This window comes from Ochlerotatus camptorhynchus, unplaced genomic scaffold (genome assembly GCF_037179485.1).
Source record: "Ochlerotatus camptorhynchus isolate MF236.1 unplaced genomic scaffold, CSIRO-AGI_Acam_v1.1 ptg000228l, whole genome shotgun sequence".
NCBI classification, from domain to species: Eukaryota; Metazoa; Arthropoda; class Insecta; order Diptera; family Culicidae; genus Ochlerotatus; species Ochlerotatus camptorhynchus.
In genome coordinates this window covers 1,648,930-1,666,960 of record NW_027040718.1, presented here as the reverse complement: position 1 = coordinate 1,666,960, position 18,031 = coordinate 1,648,930, and the positions used below count along the sequence as shown (strand labels likewise).

At 38.7% G+C, this 18,031-nt stretch overlaps 2 protein-coding genes across 4 annotated transcripts in view; both read left to right on the top strand.

The window, feature by feature from the left end:
- Positions 1–18,031, top strand: part of LOC135704000 (uncharacterized) — a 383,333-nt gene that overhangs the window by 69,300 nt on the left and 296,002 nt on the right. The window lies entirely within an intron of this gene.
- GABA-B-R2 (gamma-aminobutyric acid type B receptor subunit 2) overlaps positions 7,136–18,031 on the top strand; it is a 165,513-nt gene continuing 154,617 nt past the window's right edge. The window contains exon 1 of one of the 3 annotated variants that reach the window (XM_065225341.1): positions 7,136–7,842. The gene's annotated coding sequence lies outside the window, so the exon portion shown is untranslated. Of the gene's footprint in view, positions 7,984–18,031 lie in introns of all 3 variants that reach the window. The other 2 variants (XM_065225340.1, XM_065225339.1) reach the window with 2 other exon arrangements.

Below are 18,031 nucleotides of genomic sequence, written 5' to 3'. Positions count from 1 at the left end.
GTGGCTATCTCGGAGATTCCTTGTCGTCTGCGGTTGAATCGATCGAAGTTCATATCTTCATGGCTGCCAGCACACACGCATACGGCTATGTTGCGTATCTACGAGTAGTAATCGACGGAGCTATGTGGTGTAATCTAGCCATGTCTCGATTGAAAGTGACACCGTTAAAGCGCCAGTCAATACCGCGACTGGAGTTGATGGCGCCTGTACTTGGACCGCGAATGAGCCAAACGATGATCGCCACGCATTCACTAAAAATCGATGGAGTTGGATCCGGTCTGACCAACATAAGTACAAACAGTTTGTAGCGTTCAGGATCGGAGAAATACTGGAGCTGACACGAGTGATGGAATGGCGATGGGTTCCCACGAAACAGAATATGGCGGACGTTCTGACGAAATGGCATCCAGGTAACGATCTGGAAAGCGACGGGGTATGGTTCACGAGTGCACCGTTCCTGTACCAGCCCGAAGACTAGTGGTCGACTATGGAGGTGCCAATCGAGGAGACGGACGAGGAAGACAGGGGTCACGTGACATTCCATGGCGTGGCTGAAGTAGACCGATGCTTAAGATGGACAATGCTACAAAGGGTGATGGCGTTTGCGGTCAGGTTTATCGACAATTTCAAACGCAAGGTAGCAGGACTGCCGATAAACACCTTGAAGGCAACAGATAACCAGCAACACAAAATCCTGGTACCGATGCAATCGATACAACGTCCGCTCGAGAGAGATGAGTTTCGCAGAGCGCAGATCATCCTGTGGAAGCAAGCGCAGCTCGAATGTTTCCCAGATGAGATGAGTTTCCTTTCCAAGAATCTGGAACAACACCCAGATGCAGTATTGGAAACGGTGAAGAAGTGCAGTTGTCTGTACAAATTGACACCGATTCTGGACAAGGAAGGTGTGCTGCGGTTGGGTGGTAGAATGGAGATGTCCGCCGACATGCCGTTCGACAAAAGGTTTTCAATCATTCTGCCAAGAAAACACGCGACGACGGAGAAACTTATCCAGTTGTACCACGAAAAGTACGGACACGCCAATCGAGAGACGGTGTTGAACGAGCTTCGCCAACGATGCTGGATTCCGAACATCCGAGCTGCAATCCGTCAGGTGATGAGCAATTGCGTGTGGTGTAAAGTGCACCGTTGTCTTCCGCATGTTCCCTGGATGGCGCCGCTGCCCGTGATGCGAGTCACGCCCTTTAGATATATGTATCTGCAACCGTTCATCTCAGCATGTATAGACTACCTAGGTCCGATAGAAGGGACGAAGAAAGGAGAAACGATGCTTTGTATCGATCTTCAATTTCGTGAGGGAAAGATCAAAATAAAAACAAAACAAACCGTGAATGGAAATTATAGACAAAAATTGTGATGTTAGATTTCAATAAAGTGAATTAACCATGTCTGTCTGTCTGTCTGTCTGTCTGTCTGTCTGTCTGTCTGTCTGTCTGTCTGTCTGTCTGTCTGTCTGTCTGTCTGTCTGTCTGTCTGTCTGTCTGTCTGTCTGTCTGTCTGTCTGTCTGTCTGTCTGTCTGTCTGTCTGTCTGTCTGTCTGTCTGTCTGTCTGTCTGTCTGTCTGTCTGTCTGTCTGTCTGTCTGTCTGTCTGTCTGTCTGTCTGTCTGTCTGTCTGTCTGTCTGTCTGTCTGTCTGTCTGTCTGTCTGTCTGTCTGTCTGTCTGTCTGTCTGTCTGTCTGTCTGTCTGTCTGTCTGTCTGTCTGTCTGTCTGTCTGTCTGTCTGTCTGTCTGTCTGTCTGTCTGTCTGTCTGTCTGTCTGTCTGTCTGTCTGTCTGTCTGTCTGTCTGTCTGTCTGTCTGTCTGTCTGTCTGTCTGTCTGTCTGTCTGTCTGTCTGTCTGTCTGTCTGTCTGTCTGTCTGTCTGTCTGTCTGTCTGTCTGTCTGTCTGTCTGTCTGTCTGTCTGTCTGTCTGTCTGTCTGTCTGTCTGTCTGTCTGTCTGTCTGTCTGTCTGTCTGTCTGTCTGTCTGTCTGTCTGTCTGTCTGTCTGTCTGTCTGTCTGTCTGTCTGTCTGTCTGTCTGTCTGTCTGTCTGTCTGTCTGTCTGTCTGTCTGTCTGTCTGTCTGTCTGTCTGTCTGTCTGTCTGTCTGTCTGTCTGTCTGTCTGTCTGTCTGTCTGTCTGTCTGTCTGTCTGTCTGTCTGTCTGTCTGTCTGTCTGTCTGTCTGTCTGTCTGTCTGAAAATTCAGCAGCATTATTTTGCTGGAACGTTAGCTGATGTTTCATCAAGTGAAAAATCAGCAAAATTTTGCTGATTCTTATCGATTTAAATTTGGTGTGTAATGCCTGTCCGAAGCAGTGATTCATTCTGCGTAAGGCAGACCAAAATCAGGGCAAACGCGAATGATCAACTTCGTTGCATCCACATTCTAAAAAGCCCCGTTTGTGATAGGTTGATATTAAGAAATTGCGTCCGATCTACTGTAGAGATAACGTTTTTTTTTTAATTCTTTATTTGAGAGATTTTTAGCAATAGGCTAGTTCATCTCTTAACTGTAGAGATAACGTAAGAAAGGAAGAGAATCGACTACGTAATCTGCATTTTGTTTCAGGTTGAGCAATTCGAAATGGGCTTGGCTAGTTTTAGATAAGTTTTAGATGGCTTTTATTTTGCTATGACCGGGAGATTGCTACTTTCGCACATGATTGTTTCGGTGGCACTGGCAGCGAAGGTCGCTGAAGATGCCGGCAATGAAGACTGGGTGGTGGGACAATGAACACAAGTGGGAATAGCTTTTCTCTGCATCCACCTGCTGTTTGGTAACACCGCTGAAGAAGCGGAACACTTTCGTCGCATTCTCCAGTGTCATTTTCACATTGCCACTTAACAGATTCATCTCGTTTCTTCTCGTCCAGTTCATACATGGCTTTGATCACTTATCCGTTATCCAGGTTTGCTATTTGGTATCCAACGTTGATTTCCGCAGCCAATTTCGATCCCCGGAAGAGTTGCAGCGATTCGAACAGCAGCTTGACCCGGCGACTGTGCATTTAAAATACAATCAGGAATATCGAACTTTTTCTCGAGGTCTTTGTCAAACAGCGGTCTGAGGGGCTCGATCGCCTTCTTGGGGTGACCCTCTGGTCGGCCAATTTGTCCAGTTTAAGTTTGTACAGCTGCCTCTGTTGTTGTTTCTTCGCTTTCAAAACACAAAATTTGAACTGTCAGATTAACCGGGTTGCCAAGATTGCCATTATTCACAAGCAATCAAGTCAGTCTAATGACTGGCACTGCCGGCACACTGAGAAAAAAGTAGGCACAAAATAAGTGTGTAGTGTGACTACCCCTTATGGTATAGTCGAAAGCGTAGACAGAACACGAAATAAAAGAGATAAAAAACTATTGCATCGTCTACATGACCAACTTATATCATTCTCTATGGTATTCGCTGCGAAGGATGATAGGAAATGCAACTAACATTGAGTGTAATAAATCAGGCGTAACATTTGATAACGGCACAAAAGTTTTTGTAAACAATTTTTTTAAGGCCCTTTACACGCGAACCGAAGTATGCTCAGGCAAACCATCTTTCCGAAAGTGGTATTGGTTTGCGTAGGCGTACTTTGGTTCGCATGTAAAGAGTCTTAGAAAGTTTGTTTAGAAATGCTTTTGTGCCGTTATCAAATGTTAAGCCTGAAATGTTTGTTTTGCGTCAACGCAGAAATAGAGCACTTTTCCAAGGATTATGGAGCATACCAAAATTACCGGTTTTGTTAAAGTGCTTCGGTATTACGTAATGTATAATTTAAAAAAATCCGGATTAAGAGCCCATCTTTTTCCACAAAAAATTAACAACAGGGAGTTGACAATTTCACTCTCCCCATCCAAATCGCTTCGATTGAGGGTCCTGATGGTCTCTTCCAATCCCCAACATAGGTATATGTATTTGGAATTAAATGAATTATGAAATAATCAGAGTTAAATAATATATTCCTTCCAACAGGATTCGAGAGAAGAGTTGAACAGCCAGAACAATGGCTTTACTATCTCCTGCGATACTGATTTCAAGAATACTGGTGGCAATCCATCTGGTCTGCACCCTTTGATGCATCCAATGTATTTAGAGAATGTAAGATTTCGTTGAGGGTAACATTATTAACTACAATATCTCTCATTGGCTCAGGAAGGTATGAAAAATACTGGTAATCCCGGTCTTGGTCATCATGACTTGTTTAAATATCCTGAAAAAACACAGCAAATAATTTACTGATCTCGCTAGTCGTTTTTCTTGTTTTTTTGTCTAGGTAAATTTTCGAAGGATAATTATTTGACTTCTGTTTGTCTCTAACAAAGTTAAAAAAAAATATTTTGGGTCTGATTTAATGTTGTCTTCAACCTGAGTATTACACGGACAGAAAATTGTTTGCATTGAACCAAACAAAACTTTAGTTGAATTTAAACAAACAATTCCGGTTGAAATTATATTGCATTTTGTTGTTTCAATAATACTTATTCATATAAATTCAAAGTAGGATTCTTTTTGTTTTAATAAGCCACTTTTCAACTGCAACTATTGTAAAAATAACTATATTCTATTATTAATCCAATAATAGTTCATTTTAATTTAGCATTTATTTGCTGTGTCCATTCCCCGGGCCATGAATGCAAAAATAACTACCAACCATTCCCTCGTTTTCACCCGGACAAAAGTGTAAACAATAACAAAACTTGTGAATTTCGGGAAATAAGTGCAAATTTTCCGAAAATCTTGAGACTTGAGGTAAGTAAGTATGCTGCAGTTCAAGCTGCAGTTGCTAAATATAATCAATTTTCTGTTTTTTTCCATGATTTTTTTTTTCGTCGATCTTGTTTTCCGTACTGAGTACCAATGCTCCTGACGCCAGGAAGGCAGCTCCCACACCTGGACCCTACATATCGACCCATCAACTAATTAACCGGGGACCAACGGCTTTACTTCCCTTCCGAAGGATGATCAGTGAAAAAGAAAACAAAACATAAAAAAAATGCCATATTATTTCCGGAGTGATTTGAGATTTGGGCGTAATTGCATTTGTAAACAAATACGTCAATCACCGATTTCTCGCGAATAAAAGCTCAATCTCGAAAAGTATTAACACTATGCGGTAGAGGAATGATTCCTCTATCATTTGGTATAGTTTGTTTGTGAGATTGAGCTTTTATTCAAGAGAAATCAGTGATTGACGTGTTTGTTTTCAAAAGCAATTACGCCCAAATCTCAAATCACCCCGGATTTTTGAATCAATAAACATATTTTTATTTCTACTGCGTGAATTGTCAGACTTCATAAAATAAATATGATTGAATCAACAAGAAATCTCTTTTAAAAACAAACATATTTTTATTGTTGACCCAGCTGCCAAATTTGACAGCTTACGTCAAAACCATGAAAGCTCTTGTAAATTCGAAAAGATTTTCTTTTTGATTTAACAATCCATGGGTTTTGAGGAACAAAAATACTGGATTGTTGAAACAATAATGATTTCTTTTTGCAGCCAAAACAAAATGAAATTCTTATTGATTTTACGTCAAATATTATTACGTTTAAAATATTTTTTTCTGCGTGTATACCATTCGTATGCATTTTTTATTTCACAGTTCAAATGATCGCATATGTTCAAATAAATTGTGAGGTTACTATTATTTTGTTCTCTTTTATAGGTTTATGAGCCTTCTGTTTTCAATTTTTGAGATTATTTATTTGCCTATTGTACCATGCTGGAGTTGTAGATTTCTTTGATTTTTTCCTTAGCTTTTTCGGTTCTGTCGTCTCTAATATATCGTATACAATTTCATGGAACATATCTACAGCCTGCTCTGGGCTCGAATTTCTAATCAAACTTTGCCAGTCAATAGAATTTAAATTGTGTTTGATGAGCTCATAGGTTGCATGTCTAAAGTCTAAATAGGTTTCCAACAAATCGCCATCCAACATTGTGGTGTTATCGTGTATAAATACGGAGAGTTCTATTGCAGAATGAAATATTTCATTTTTCCATAGAGGTGCAGGAGCCTCAATCACGCAGAAATCATCGGTCATATTCGTAAATAATAAATCTAAATAACAATTGTTATGATTTTTGACATGATTGACTTGATAAAGTCCAATCTCTGCGCTTTTGTCAAATATAGAATGGAGCATTTCGTTGTCTCCAAAAATCGGTATCAAAACAGATTCATTTTCGTCGTCAACAATAAAATTTGCTGCTCGTTGATTAAAGTCACAGTAATTATAAACATTTGCTTCCGGCTCTCATTTAGAAATAACAGTATCAGCAATACTAAAATACAATTCAAATGATTCTTTTTTGGCACTTTCAGTGCTTACACTTGCTTGATTCAATCATTTCCGATTCATAGTCGGTACACACTGCGATTAATGCACCTCCACCAGACTTTTTGTTCGATAACGTTTTGTCACGATCATCCCTAAACACATTAAAGCTATCTCTGAAAACTTCTTTACTATTTAAGCTGGCATCCCAACTTGTTTCGGTGCCTAAAATGTTAGGATAACTAGAAGCGGCTACCTGTTTATAAATTTCGATGACCTTTATCGCGCTCTTCATCCTGTTTAAATTTTGGCAATAAATTACAATTTCTTTGCTATCGCACTTTCTCTTGCAATTGCTTGATCCTGGATTATCATTAAAAGACTTGATCCTGGATTATCATTAAAACGTTCATTCTAAGTACAGGCACTAATTTTCTTTTGTATAGGTAGTTGTAGTCATTTACAAAAATAGCTAAAATTGTACAAAAATGTTAGAAGCAACAACAACAAAAACAAAACGAACCGCAACCAAAGAAAACAAACACATTCTGCCACGAGCAAAGCACACTTCGATGTTCCGTTTATGTTATTTACAATACAAAAACTGAAAAAAAATGATCAAAACGTCCCGTCGATTGTGTTAAATACGAACCGGATCAAAATACGACGCGTCTCCATCTTCTATCGTTTTACGGTGGAGTTTCTGGTTGGCAAGCGTTCGCCAAAATCAAACTTTCCGTGTCTCGTCAATCTCTTGCTGCCGCCAGCATGGGATGTGCTAACTGTGTTGGTGAATTTCCCCAGCTTCGCCATGAGCTCTCTCTTTCGCTCATCTGCATCCGAACGGGAAAAATCCCACGTTTGACACGGGCAGCTCCTTCATTCGGTTTGTAGCCAGCAGTGGAGAAGGCACGGATTTTTCTTCGCTCGCTAACGCCTCTGGAACTTTTCATTCAGGTCCCCATCATTCAGTAGTGAGATGGTTTTCCCAAGTGAAGTAATTTCATTAAATTTCGCAACTGAAGACTGATCGAGGTCCGGTGGTTAAGAACTGTGCCGTTGGATGAAATACTGGGAAAAACAGATCCAATTGGAGTCCAAATTCGAATTGAATGAAGGTCACACTTTGGTAGGAGTTCACCAGCCAGGAAAAATTGGGCTCCCGAGTAAATTGTGTGTGAAAAATGCAGCCACTTCCGGAGCTGGCAGAGAAAAGTGCCAAAGGGTGAAAGGAAACGTTCTGGAAAAAATAGGTGTAACGTGGATGGAAGGAAGAAGAAAAAACGAAGCTCACGTAATGGTTGGTTCACGGTTATCGATATAAATAAGTGTGAGAAAAGGTAGGAGGCAAGGCGGAAAAAAGGAGCAGTTTCTGGAGCAAAAGTGCCAAGTGTAGCGTGAAAATCCACCAGGAGAAGAAGGTCGGTCCCAGTGCATTCGATGCGAAATTGGGCCAACGAATGTGAAGAAGAAGCCAAGTTTGCGGTTCGGATACCAGGAAGTTTAATTTCGATTCGTCCTGTTAATTATTGATAAGAGGATTTTCCTCCGTCAGCAGCCAGAAGGTATCGGTGGGTACGGTACGGTATATGAATTAATGTGCAAAGAATCCTATTTCAACGACGACGACGACGAGGACGAACACTAAGGAAAATTGGAGAAGAGAGTGATCCCTTTTGTCGTTGACTGCCACCCGCCGGTGGTCGTGTTCGGTGAGACGATTGAGAGAGAAGGAGAGAGAGCTTTCGTCCTTCAGCGACGGGTGCGTGTTGGGTGGTTGTGTACTGTGGAAGTGGTATCCTAGTTCTGGTTTGCGGTGGATGTGATTGTGGCCAATGTGTATGGTTAGGAAGATGAATTTCACTTAAAAAATTGTGTAAGTCAATATTTAGGGAATGATCTAAAGGTCTATGTATTTAAGGGGCAAATGATTCTTGTAACTAGTGTCTTGTCCATACTACAGAGTTATAACAATGTTATAATAATTATCGACATGAAAAAAGTCACATCGGCAGCTAGGGACAGCGGAATATTGCGATTTCACGGAAGCCACGAATTCTGCGATATTTGGCTTTGGTCGAAAAATTTCAGAAATTCTGCGAAATTTGTTGAAAATTACGGTAAGAGGATGTTCATGAACTACGTGGACCATTTATGAGAGATTTAAGACCCCTTCCCCCTCCCCTGCGTACTTTCAAATTCAAATTGTCCATTCGATATTTTGGAAATTTGTATGGACCGTAGGCATTCACCCTGCCTCATGTTTGTCTGCCTAGTTTATGAACAGCCCGTAATCGATCAAGAGCTATTTAGTTTTGTTGCATTATGCAAGGAAACAGGTTTTTTTTCGTTTAGGTTAATAGGGTTAACTACCCCATTTCCGGCCTATTAAGCACAACCCGCACTTAGTCTTTCTTAATCTAGCGTAGTTTAGCACCAAACGGAATGCTATTATTACTGATGGCTTTTAAATTTATTTACCTTTCCGTACGTACCGTAAGATTTTATAAAGAGAAACAAATTGTTGAGATATTGTTAGGTAAAAGTCTAACACTGCTTCTTGACGCCAAACTCGGCCTTACGGATTCTAAACTCGGCCTAACGCATTGAAACTCCATTGATACGCCAATGCATTCACTTCGGCCTATCGGATGAAGTTAAAAATTGATTCGGTCGGAGCGCTTCATTTATTTTTTGAGAATATTGGGTCCAAACATTCATATCACGCGTTCTTATTGACTTCGTTCGGTAGCATTTTAACTAAAGTATCGTACCAAAAGCATAATTTACCTGTTAACGCCGAGATCATGGATTTATTTGATGTTTTCTGCTTGATAAGCCCAAAATGGGCGCTTAGGCCGAAGTAGTTCTCTACCCTACCGCATAGATTCTGCTTTTAGTTTTTCTATCATGGACGTCAAATAGCGAGAAGTTCGTACCAAAAATGTGACGTGTAAAGGAGTGGAAATGTTAGTTTTTCTCCGTGATTTGTTTTCCGTCGATCTTGTTTTCCGTGCTGAGCTCCAATGTTACCGACGCCAGGGAGGCAGCTCCCACACCTGGACCCTACCTATCGACCCATTAACTCATGAACCGGGGACCAACGTGAGGTTGTGTTTTGTGAACTAATGTAGCACTTTGCCAAACAGTTTAAAAAAACATTTACTGTCACTCGACTTTTGAAACAGGGAAAATGGATGTAATGTCGGCCTAAATGCCCCTGATTTGGGCCCATATATAAATGAAGCAATCGACTAAATTATCAATAGCGACCAAAAATATCCATATGTACCGTCCCAATGACGCGTTCATCTATATAAAATTGATAAATAGCAGATTTTTAGCGATGGGCCCAATCTTAGATCCATAGCGCCAACATTACAGTCATTTCCCCTACAATCACATTTTGAGATAATTTTATCTAGAATAACGAGACAAGTTGTCAAAATATTGACCATTGACACAAAATCGTAGCCGGCGCCGGTGGTGTAGTGGTAAGCGTGACTGCTTTCTCACCCCAATGGGTCTGGGTTCAATCCCAGCCGAGGTCGGTGGGATTTTTCTGAGGCATAAAAATCTCTGGTCACGTCTTCCTTCGGAAGGGAAGTAAAGCCGTTGGTCCCGGCCCATGTGTGTTGAATGGGTGCGATATCCTACGCAGGTGTGGAAGTTGCCTTCCTGCACATTCGATTGCCGTCAATGGATGGCAATCGGTGTCCGTCGGTGATTGGCACTAGATTGCGGAACAGAGACCGACGTTAAATAAAGGAATGAAATGAAGACACAAAATCGTAATGTTTATGGTTTATTTGCTTATAATTGGCTAGTATTAGGTCACACAATTAATGCTAGAAAAAGTGGAGCAATTTAAAATATCATTCTTCATTCGATCTTCGAAATGATAATTTGAGGCATTTTATGGCTAGAAAATACATCAATGTGCCAAATTGTTAATTTACAATTTGTATGGGGGATCGAGCCACTTTCACATTTTTGGCTCTGTAGGTGTTGGATTTTCTTGATATCAAAAATGGGTAACATCTTTATTCATGACCGGTAGCAAATCCAAGTTGACCCTGAAAAGTTATTAGCGTTTGAACTCAACACCATCCGCCTTACTTATGCACTATGGGGCATCTCTATGGTGGCCAAAAATATTTTCTTATTCTGCATTATTTGACAAGTTCTGTATTAGTATTTGCCTACATTAATCATTAAACGTCATTTAAAGATCTTGAAGACTTCTAACTTCTCCAAAATATCCAGGAGTTACGATATTGATGTTCTATAGACTCAATTTGGTTTGATACGCACGATCCTGACTTATTGAACACATCATCCGAGCTTTGTAAAGCTTCATGATTATATGTACATCATTGAATGGAAACAATAAGATGATGATCTCCAAACTATTCTGAAGCTACGATATCTCGAAGTTCTACAGGCTCAATATAGTCAAGAGAGGCTCTTTACAACAAGCGCATCATAGAATAACATATTCAATGCTTTCCAAACTATTCTGGAGCAAAGATCTTGAAGATCTACAGGATCAATGAAGCCTTGAACAATGCTCTGAAAATCTTTATGTATTCATGAAGCTCAATAGAGAGCCTCTTGACAACATGCACATCATGGATTGGTGTCAAGATATTTATTGCTCTTTAAAGTATTCTGGAGCTAAGATTTTGTTGATCTACAGGATCAATGAAGTCTTGAACAATGTCCTGAATATCTTTATGAGAGCTTCTTGACAACATGTACATCGTGGATTAGTATCAATAATAGTTTTAATACTCTCCAAACTATTATTGAGCTATGATCTTGCACTTCTACAGACTCAATGAACGCTTTGAACAATGTACAGAAAATTTGTATGAGTCCTTGAAGCTTAAGACAGCTTCTTGAAAACATGTGCATCATCGCATGTGCATTGCAACCCATTCTGAAGTTCAGATCTTGAAGTTCTACAGGCTCAAAGAAATCTTGAACAATGTCCTCAAAATATTTTGCTTTAAAAGTTTTGTGCTTGAAAAGACTTTTCTTTTGGTCAATGTAAACATTAGGGTGGTCCTCAAATTAAATGATATTAAAAATCTAACTATTGTTTTATTTTTGAAAGTACACACAGCTGACCTTCAGTAAAGCTATAGCTTAGTAAATTTCACGCAACTTTGAAACAGTAACATTTTTTTCTATTTCTTAACGTTCTCATTTTTCAGATTTGTTTTTAGCTCAACTTTTTCGGAAAGTCGTCCTCAAAAATCTTTTAGAACTTGATAAAATTCACATTTTTACCGAATAAAGTAAATCGATTTTCTTTATTAAATACGCCCTTTACAATTATTGATTGTTACTCTGTTCATATTATGCAGAAGATATACTGAATTATAGGACTAAAAATGAATGAATCCAAATTGATTTTATATGAGTTTATAATATATAATTTTTCTTTTTGTCTCAATCCATATACTTCAAGCTATGCCCTTTCAAATACTTACTTGAAAATTTGTGCGTATTTGCCCCGTGCCAAGTAGTTAATATTTCAATGGGGTGCGTTTTATAATGAAAGTCGTTAATATCGGATGATCTTCAAGAGATATCGAATTGCTTTGTTCTGCAAACATGATACATACACATTTCAAGCCTTTTGCGGGACCCCTTCCCGTAGACCAAATGGCTTCAAATTTCTGTCCCCCAAACAATCATTCCAGGGTTGAAGTTAGGTGTTTGAAATTCCAGGATTGACCTAATTTAAGCCACCCTTAGTGGCCTGTCCACGTTAAATTTCGGATACTAAGATAATGTCGGGAAAAAATTCTACACATAATACAACAAAACCAATTGTTTATTTCGGTAGAGTCGTCTTATATCGATAGCAAACGTAGCTTATTTGAATGTTAATTATTTTGTCTGTAAAACTCTCGATCTTTCTGTGGGATACCCGCCATCAGGTTCCGTACAATATCCTCAGATACCTTAGTGACGGCGTGCCTCCATCTTCTTTTGAAATCATTGATGCCATTAGCTTTCCTCTTTGTTTCGAATAGTTTCCGCTTTACCAAAGCCCAGTAAATTTCTATTGGGTGAAGTTCTGGACAGTTTGGCGGATTTGCTGTTTTTGGAACGTATTTGACCTCTTGTGCATTATACCATTCCAGGACGGATTTTGCATAGTGACAAGAGGCCAAGTCAAGCCAAAACAAAGCTGGAGTGTCGACATCAAAGCAATGTAATACACCGTACAGACTATGGCTTATATCATGTAATATAGGCTGTCTTGCAATGAACACTCATACATATGATTTCCAGTGAAAACTTTGTGTATGAGTGCTCATTGCAAGACATCTTATATGACATGATATAAGCCATAGTGTGTACGGGGTATAACACCATCATCTGATAGAGCGAACTTCCTTTATTAATTCAAGACCAACAATTGAACCGACCTAACTCCATTTTGTAAGCAAACCTTGTAAGGCCATTTTCTCGTGAACTGAAACGTACATTCGCAAACCTAAAACACAATCGGGCAGAGGATAATTTACCCTACCTTTTCATTTTGCTGGTTTGTGTTGGCGGACTTCGGTTCGCGACAAAATGGGCTTTAACGATTTGTTTACAAAATGGAGTTGAGGCCTTTTCAAGTGTTGGTCTTGAATTGGCAAATTTAGGATGCATACAGGTGTTTTGATTCTCGAGAAATTTACGTTAAGGTTCTACAAAGGGTAAATAATTAGTTTTCTTCTTTTTTTTGAAATATTCTTCGATCATCATTTGCCAAATGTAATGGTAAAATTCAGTCCAGTGCATGTCACCACGCCATAACTATCCATGTTTCATAAATATCAACTGGTATGGTGACGGTGAGGAAAGTTTAACCATCTCTTTTCTTCCTTCATTTAAATACAACTGCAAATATGACGTCACACTACTTAGTGCATAAGGATGTTGTAGACAAAAAATAACATTGCCAGAGCACGCTGTGAGAAATTGTGTTTACACTCCTGATGGTGGTAAGCTCCAACCGGTAATATCTTCTAATTAAATCCTGAACACGAATGTCAGGCTCTTACGGTGTCGACGTCGATGTTAATCAATACGATCCTTAATAAACATTTGGCAGATTCTTCAATCAGAGCCGGTATAGAAAATTTATCCGAAATGGAGCTTACCGCCATGAGAGGGAGAGCGAATGAAAGGTTAAGTGCACTGTTGCCATCTTTCCTGCTAGTGTTTAATTTAATCTTCTGTGACTTTTTTAATTGGACCGGTAAAATGCCTGTAAATTCATTGCTAGAGACAATACACCTGGCAACCCTTTTTCAATGATACTTTCACGATTGCTAGCAAAGCAGTAAAGTTGAAGTGGTTTTCTTGGTGATCAATTTTGTTCACCAAGAGTTTTGTGAAACAGGATAGGGTAGGGTAGGGTAAATGATGGCTTTGGCAGCCATCGACTGTTTTCGGCAACCACAATTTAAACGTTAATTTCGCTGTATTTTCTCACAAAAACACTTCGCTGAATGTATTTAAACGATTCCTTAGTCTTTCAGGTTCAATCCTCCTAATACATTTTAACAACTGATTAAAACTGTTATGTCAGGTGTTTCTCAAATGAAACATAAGCACATGAAAATACGGCTGATTTCGAGTTGCCGATAATAGAACAACTGGTTAACACACAGTTTAAACGGAAAGGTTGCCGAAGTAAAAGAGGCTGCCGACAATAGTCACACTCACCTGAGAAGTTTGGAGTGCCTTAAAAACGTTTTCAAACCGTTTTGGACCGTTCTTTCGGTTGGAATGGATAGAGTAGCTAGCAGCAGATAAATGTAAACAAACAGACACGTCATATGTGTGCGTAACCCTGCACGGTAAGAAAAGAAGTACCCAAGATTGAGTTCCTTTCACTCAACACGTGGCTTCCGTGGGGCTAGGTAAAATTAAGTTAAAGAAGAAAACTCAATTTTGAGTAATCCTGATCATGAATCCACGTTGACCAAGCTGACAAAAAAATAATAAAACGGAGCAGACTGGAACCGAACCATGGACGTTGAGAATACGGGACCCGTGTGTTGACCACTCGTCTATCAACGCTTGTGAAAATGAAATGGTTAAAGGCGCTTAAGAGCAACCTCAATTAAAATAAACTTATATATATTTCTGATTCACTCAACGGCGGACCTCAAATAATAGAACCCAACGTTGAGTTTTTTTGAACTTAATTTTGAGTATTTTTTTCTTGCCATGTGAGGAAATGCTAATAGAAGTGCGGAAGCTGCTTAGATTGCCGAGAATACGTAAATTCCCCTAAGTAAATACAGTGAATGTGTTTTTCCCTGGAAATTTTCGTTCTAAAAACATGAAATACATGTTTTAAATTTTCGTATTAATAATGTGTGAATGTATGGGTACACTGATGATGATGATTGGATGATATTTCAAAAAGAAGAAGAATACAAATTTATTTACCCTTTGTTGAATCTTAAGGTGATACGATACGTCACGCTTTTTTTGCTTTTTTTCTCTCCTTTCTATGTGTCAGTGAATTGATTATCATTGATGCTGTAGTAGTGTGAGTGTACATCATGCACTACCGCAACTACCGTAAACATAGCTGCTAGAGTTTGTTATTATTAGGTCGAATGTGTAACAGAGACTATCACTACATTTCCATTCAATTTGTCAATATTATCGACCTACCACCTCCCAGGACACCCCTTCCTATACAGAAAACAATTTTGCGCCTAGCCTCCAAGACCAACATGTCAAGTCATCATAGAAGTTAATTGATTCAACATCACACTTTGGTTACATACGACCTGTCCAAAAGTGATTTCAGAGCTCAAACCTCCAGGTACACGGTAAGAAAAAAGATCCCAAAATGACTTAATTTCACAAATCTCGGAACTATATTGTAGGAAGCCAAAAGCGAGGCCAAAAGTAGGTAATGTGGGTCGAAGAGTTTTTATTTGATTGTTTTCAATTAGTATGAAACTGACAATTCGTTTCTACCCACTCAAAGTCAAAAGTAGGCAAAAATGAACTGGCTGCTGGATATTTTTTCTTATAGTGTATGTTTTTGTTTTTGAATCATCCTTTGCCGCCTTTTGCATATCAGCTGATGGCTTCGAGCAGTGCAACCAGAACGACACATATTTTTTCTATAGAAGATTTCTAGGATCATTTACTATCATTTTTTTGCCTTGAGAAACAAAATAAGAAATTGTTTTAAAAATTTTTTAGTGATGGTTTCTAAATTGCACCCAGTTTAAGTACCTTAAAAAGCAATAAAAACATTGTTTTTACACACTTTGTTTCAATTAAATCGACAACACTGGATACGATGAAAGATGATTCTTACACACACCTCCGTAATGCGGTGTGTAGAAAAAAGGTAATCAAAACAGTTTCAATTTGCAAAATTATTCGCGGCTCGCGTTTTTAACGATGCAAATGATATTATTTAAGTAAATATCGTCTTTAAAAGTGAATTAACTTGAAAGTACTTGTAGAAGCACGTGTCGTAATTGTTTTTAGTGTGGTTCTGAGAAGTGAAAGCTAGTGAAAACAGTTGTTGAAATTTCGTGCCCTGAGCAGAGCAAAATCCGCTGATCGTACTTTTTAATGTAAATATTACCAATGAGTGAATGAATTGGCAATATTTGGGTGGCAAAGTATTGAAATATGTATCCAGATCTTATTCATACAATTCAGGCCCATTTTTTAAGGTATGTAATTAGTAATTTACTGTTTTGTAGGAAGATGTCTTTCGTACGCATACCATAATACGTTTATTTAATGATTTTAGGGACAGCCATTGTTGCATGACGTGCCGTATCACCTTAAAGCCAATGTTTACGTTTGGTTGTTCCACCTATTTCAACTGCTGGTCTCACGGTAAGAAAAAAGTTCCCAGCAGCCAATTCACTTCGACCTACTTTTGACCAGAGAGAATAGGCGAAGACTGAAAACAGTGAAAACCTCGGTGAAAACGGCAACACTCTCAATATTATGATTCCATCACACACGTTCTGGCAATTGCTTCTGAAGGAAAACACTTCAAATGACTTTTTTCATCCATCTATTAGTGTTGTTTTTACCCGCGTCAGGATTGTTTATTTATACACGTTATTAACATTTAATGATTAGTGAAAATGAAGTGCGTTACGAGTTTTTGTAAAAACCAATTGGTGAGAGGCTACAAAAACATTACTTTCTTCAAAATATATTCGCAGCGATTTCAATACTTGCCCTCACCAAATTGGGAAACATCAACTTATGTTTATTTTGTTCGATAGGGTACCAGTTTGACGGTTCGATAAGGTCTTTTTTTCGCTTCACACTCTTCGCCTCCCTTCCAATTCTCTCTGCTTTTGACTATTTTTGCCTCCTTTTCTCCGTCTAATGCAGTCAAAAACGGAGGAACAAAACCACCCAACAGGGGTAGTAAAGTGTGGCAACCCAACGCTCAGTATTATCACATTTACCTACTTTTGAGTACAACTGACTTACACGGACAAAATATAGGGGAAATGGATGTAATGTCGGCCTAAATGCTTCTAATTTGGGCCCATAAATAAATTCAGCAATCGACTAAATTTTCAATAGCACCCAAAAATATCCATTAGTACCGTCCGAATGACGCGTTCATCTAGATAAAATTGATAAATAACAGACTTTCAGCGATGGGCCCAATCTTAGATCCATAGGCCAACATTAGAGCCATTTCCCCTACTACTCAAAATTTGAGTTCTTTTTGCATAAATTTGAGTTGAGCCGCTCACTTGCACTCGTTATTTTTGTCAAAAAAGGGATGAGAGATTCGACCCGACAATATAGTTCAGCCCAATAAGTTACTATTGAGTAAATTGACTTTTTTTTTTCAAATTTACGTGAATTAAACTTAATTTTTGGGTAAAATATACTTAAGAGCTAGTTTGCTTCCTGCGCCGCGCCTAATGTAAATGTTGAGGAATGGATCCGGTAACAGCAATTCCCAGTAGTGCCAGGCTGTGTTCTGCAGATTTTAATCGGTTAATATGGAAGTGAAACAAAATTGTGTGTACTGGAAGATCCAATAGATTTGCCCGAATGCCATTATAATCATTCTAAGATAATCAATTCATTCATTTTATATCGTTTGAAAAACATGCAGAAGTTAAAAATAATGAAAAGTCGATTCAATAGCAAATGTATGATGAAATAAGATTTTCTCTGTTGCTAATTTCGTTTATTTTGATTAGATAATTGGTATGAAAGAAACAATAAAAAACCCAGACAATACATATTTGTCTCGATATCATTACCTCCTATCTGCTTCCTTCTTACAATAACAGTAAAAACTGGTTTGATTTTGACATTTCAAATTGATTCGAAAATCATACACGAAAACGAAAAATTACCCAAAATTAAGTACTTTTCCCATAATTAACGGGTTCAGCCCAATAACCCAAATTTGAGTAAATCGCATATAGTAGTTTCCATTTAACAATAGGAAAAAAAATTACCAACTCTTAAGTATATTCTACCCAAAATTAAGTTTAATTCACATAAATTTGAGAATATGCAATTTACTCAAAAGTAACTTATTGGGCTGAACTATATCGTTGGGTCGAATCTCTTGTTCTTTTTTTGACAACAATAACGAGTGAAAGTGAGGGGCTGAAGTCAATATTAAGTAAAAAGAACTCAAATTTTGGGTAGTATTTTTTCTCCGTGTAGACCTTTTGACGTTTCTTTATAACTTCTATCTAGCAC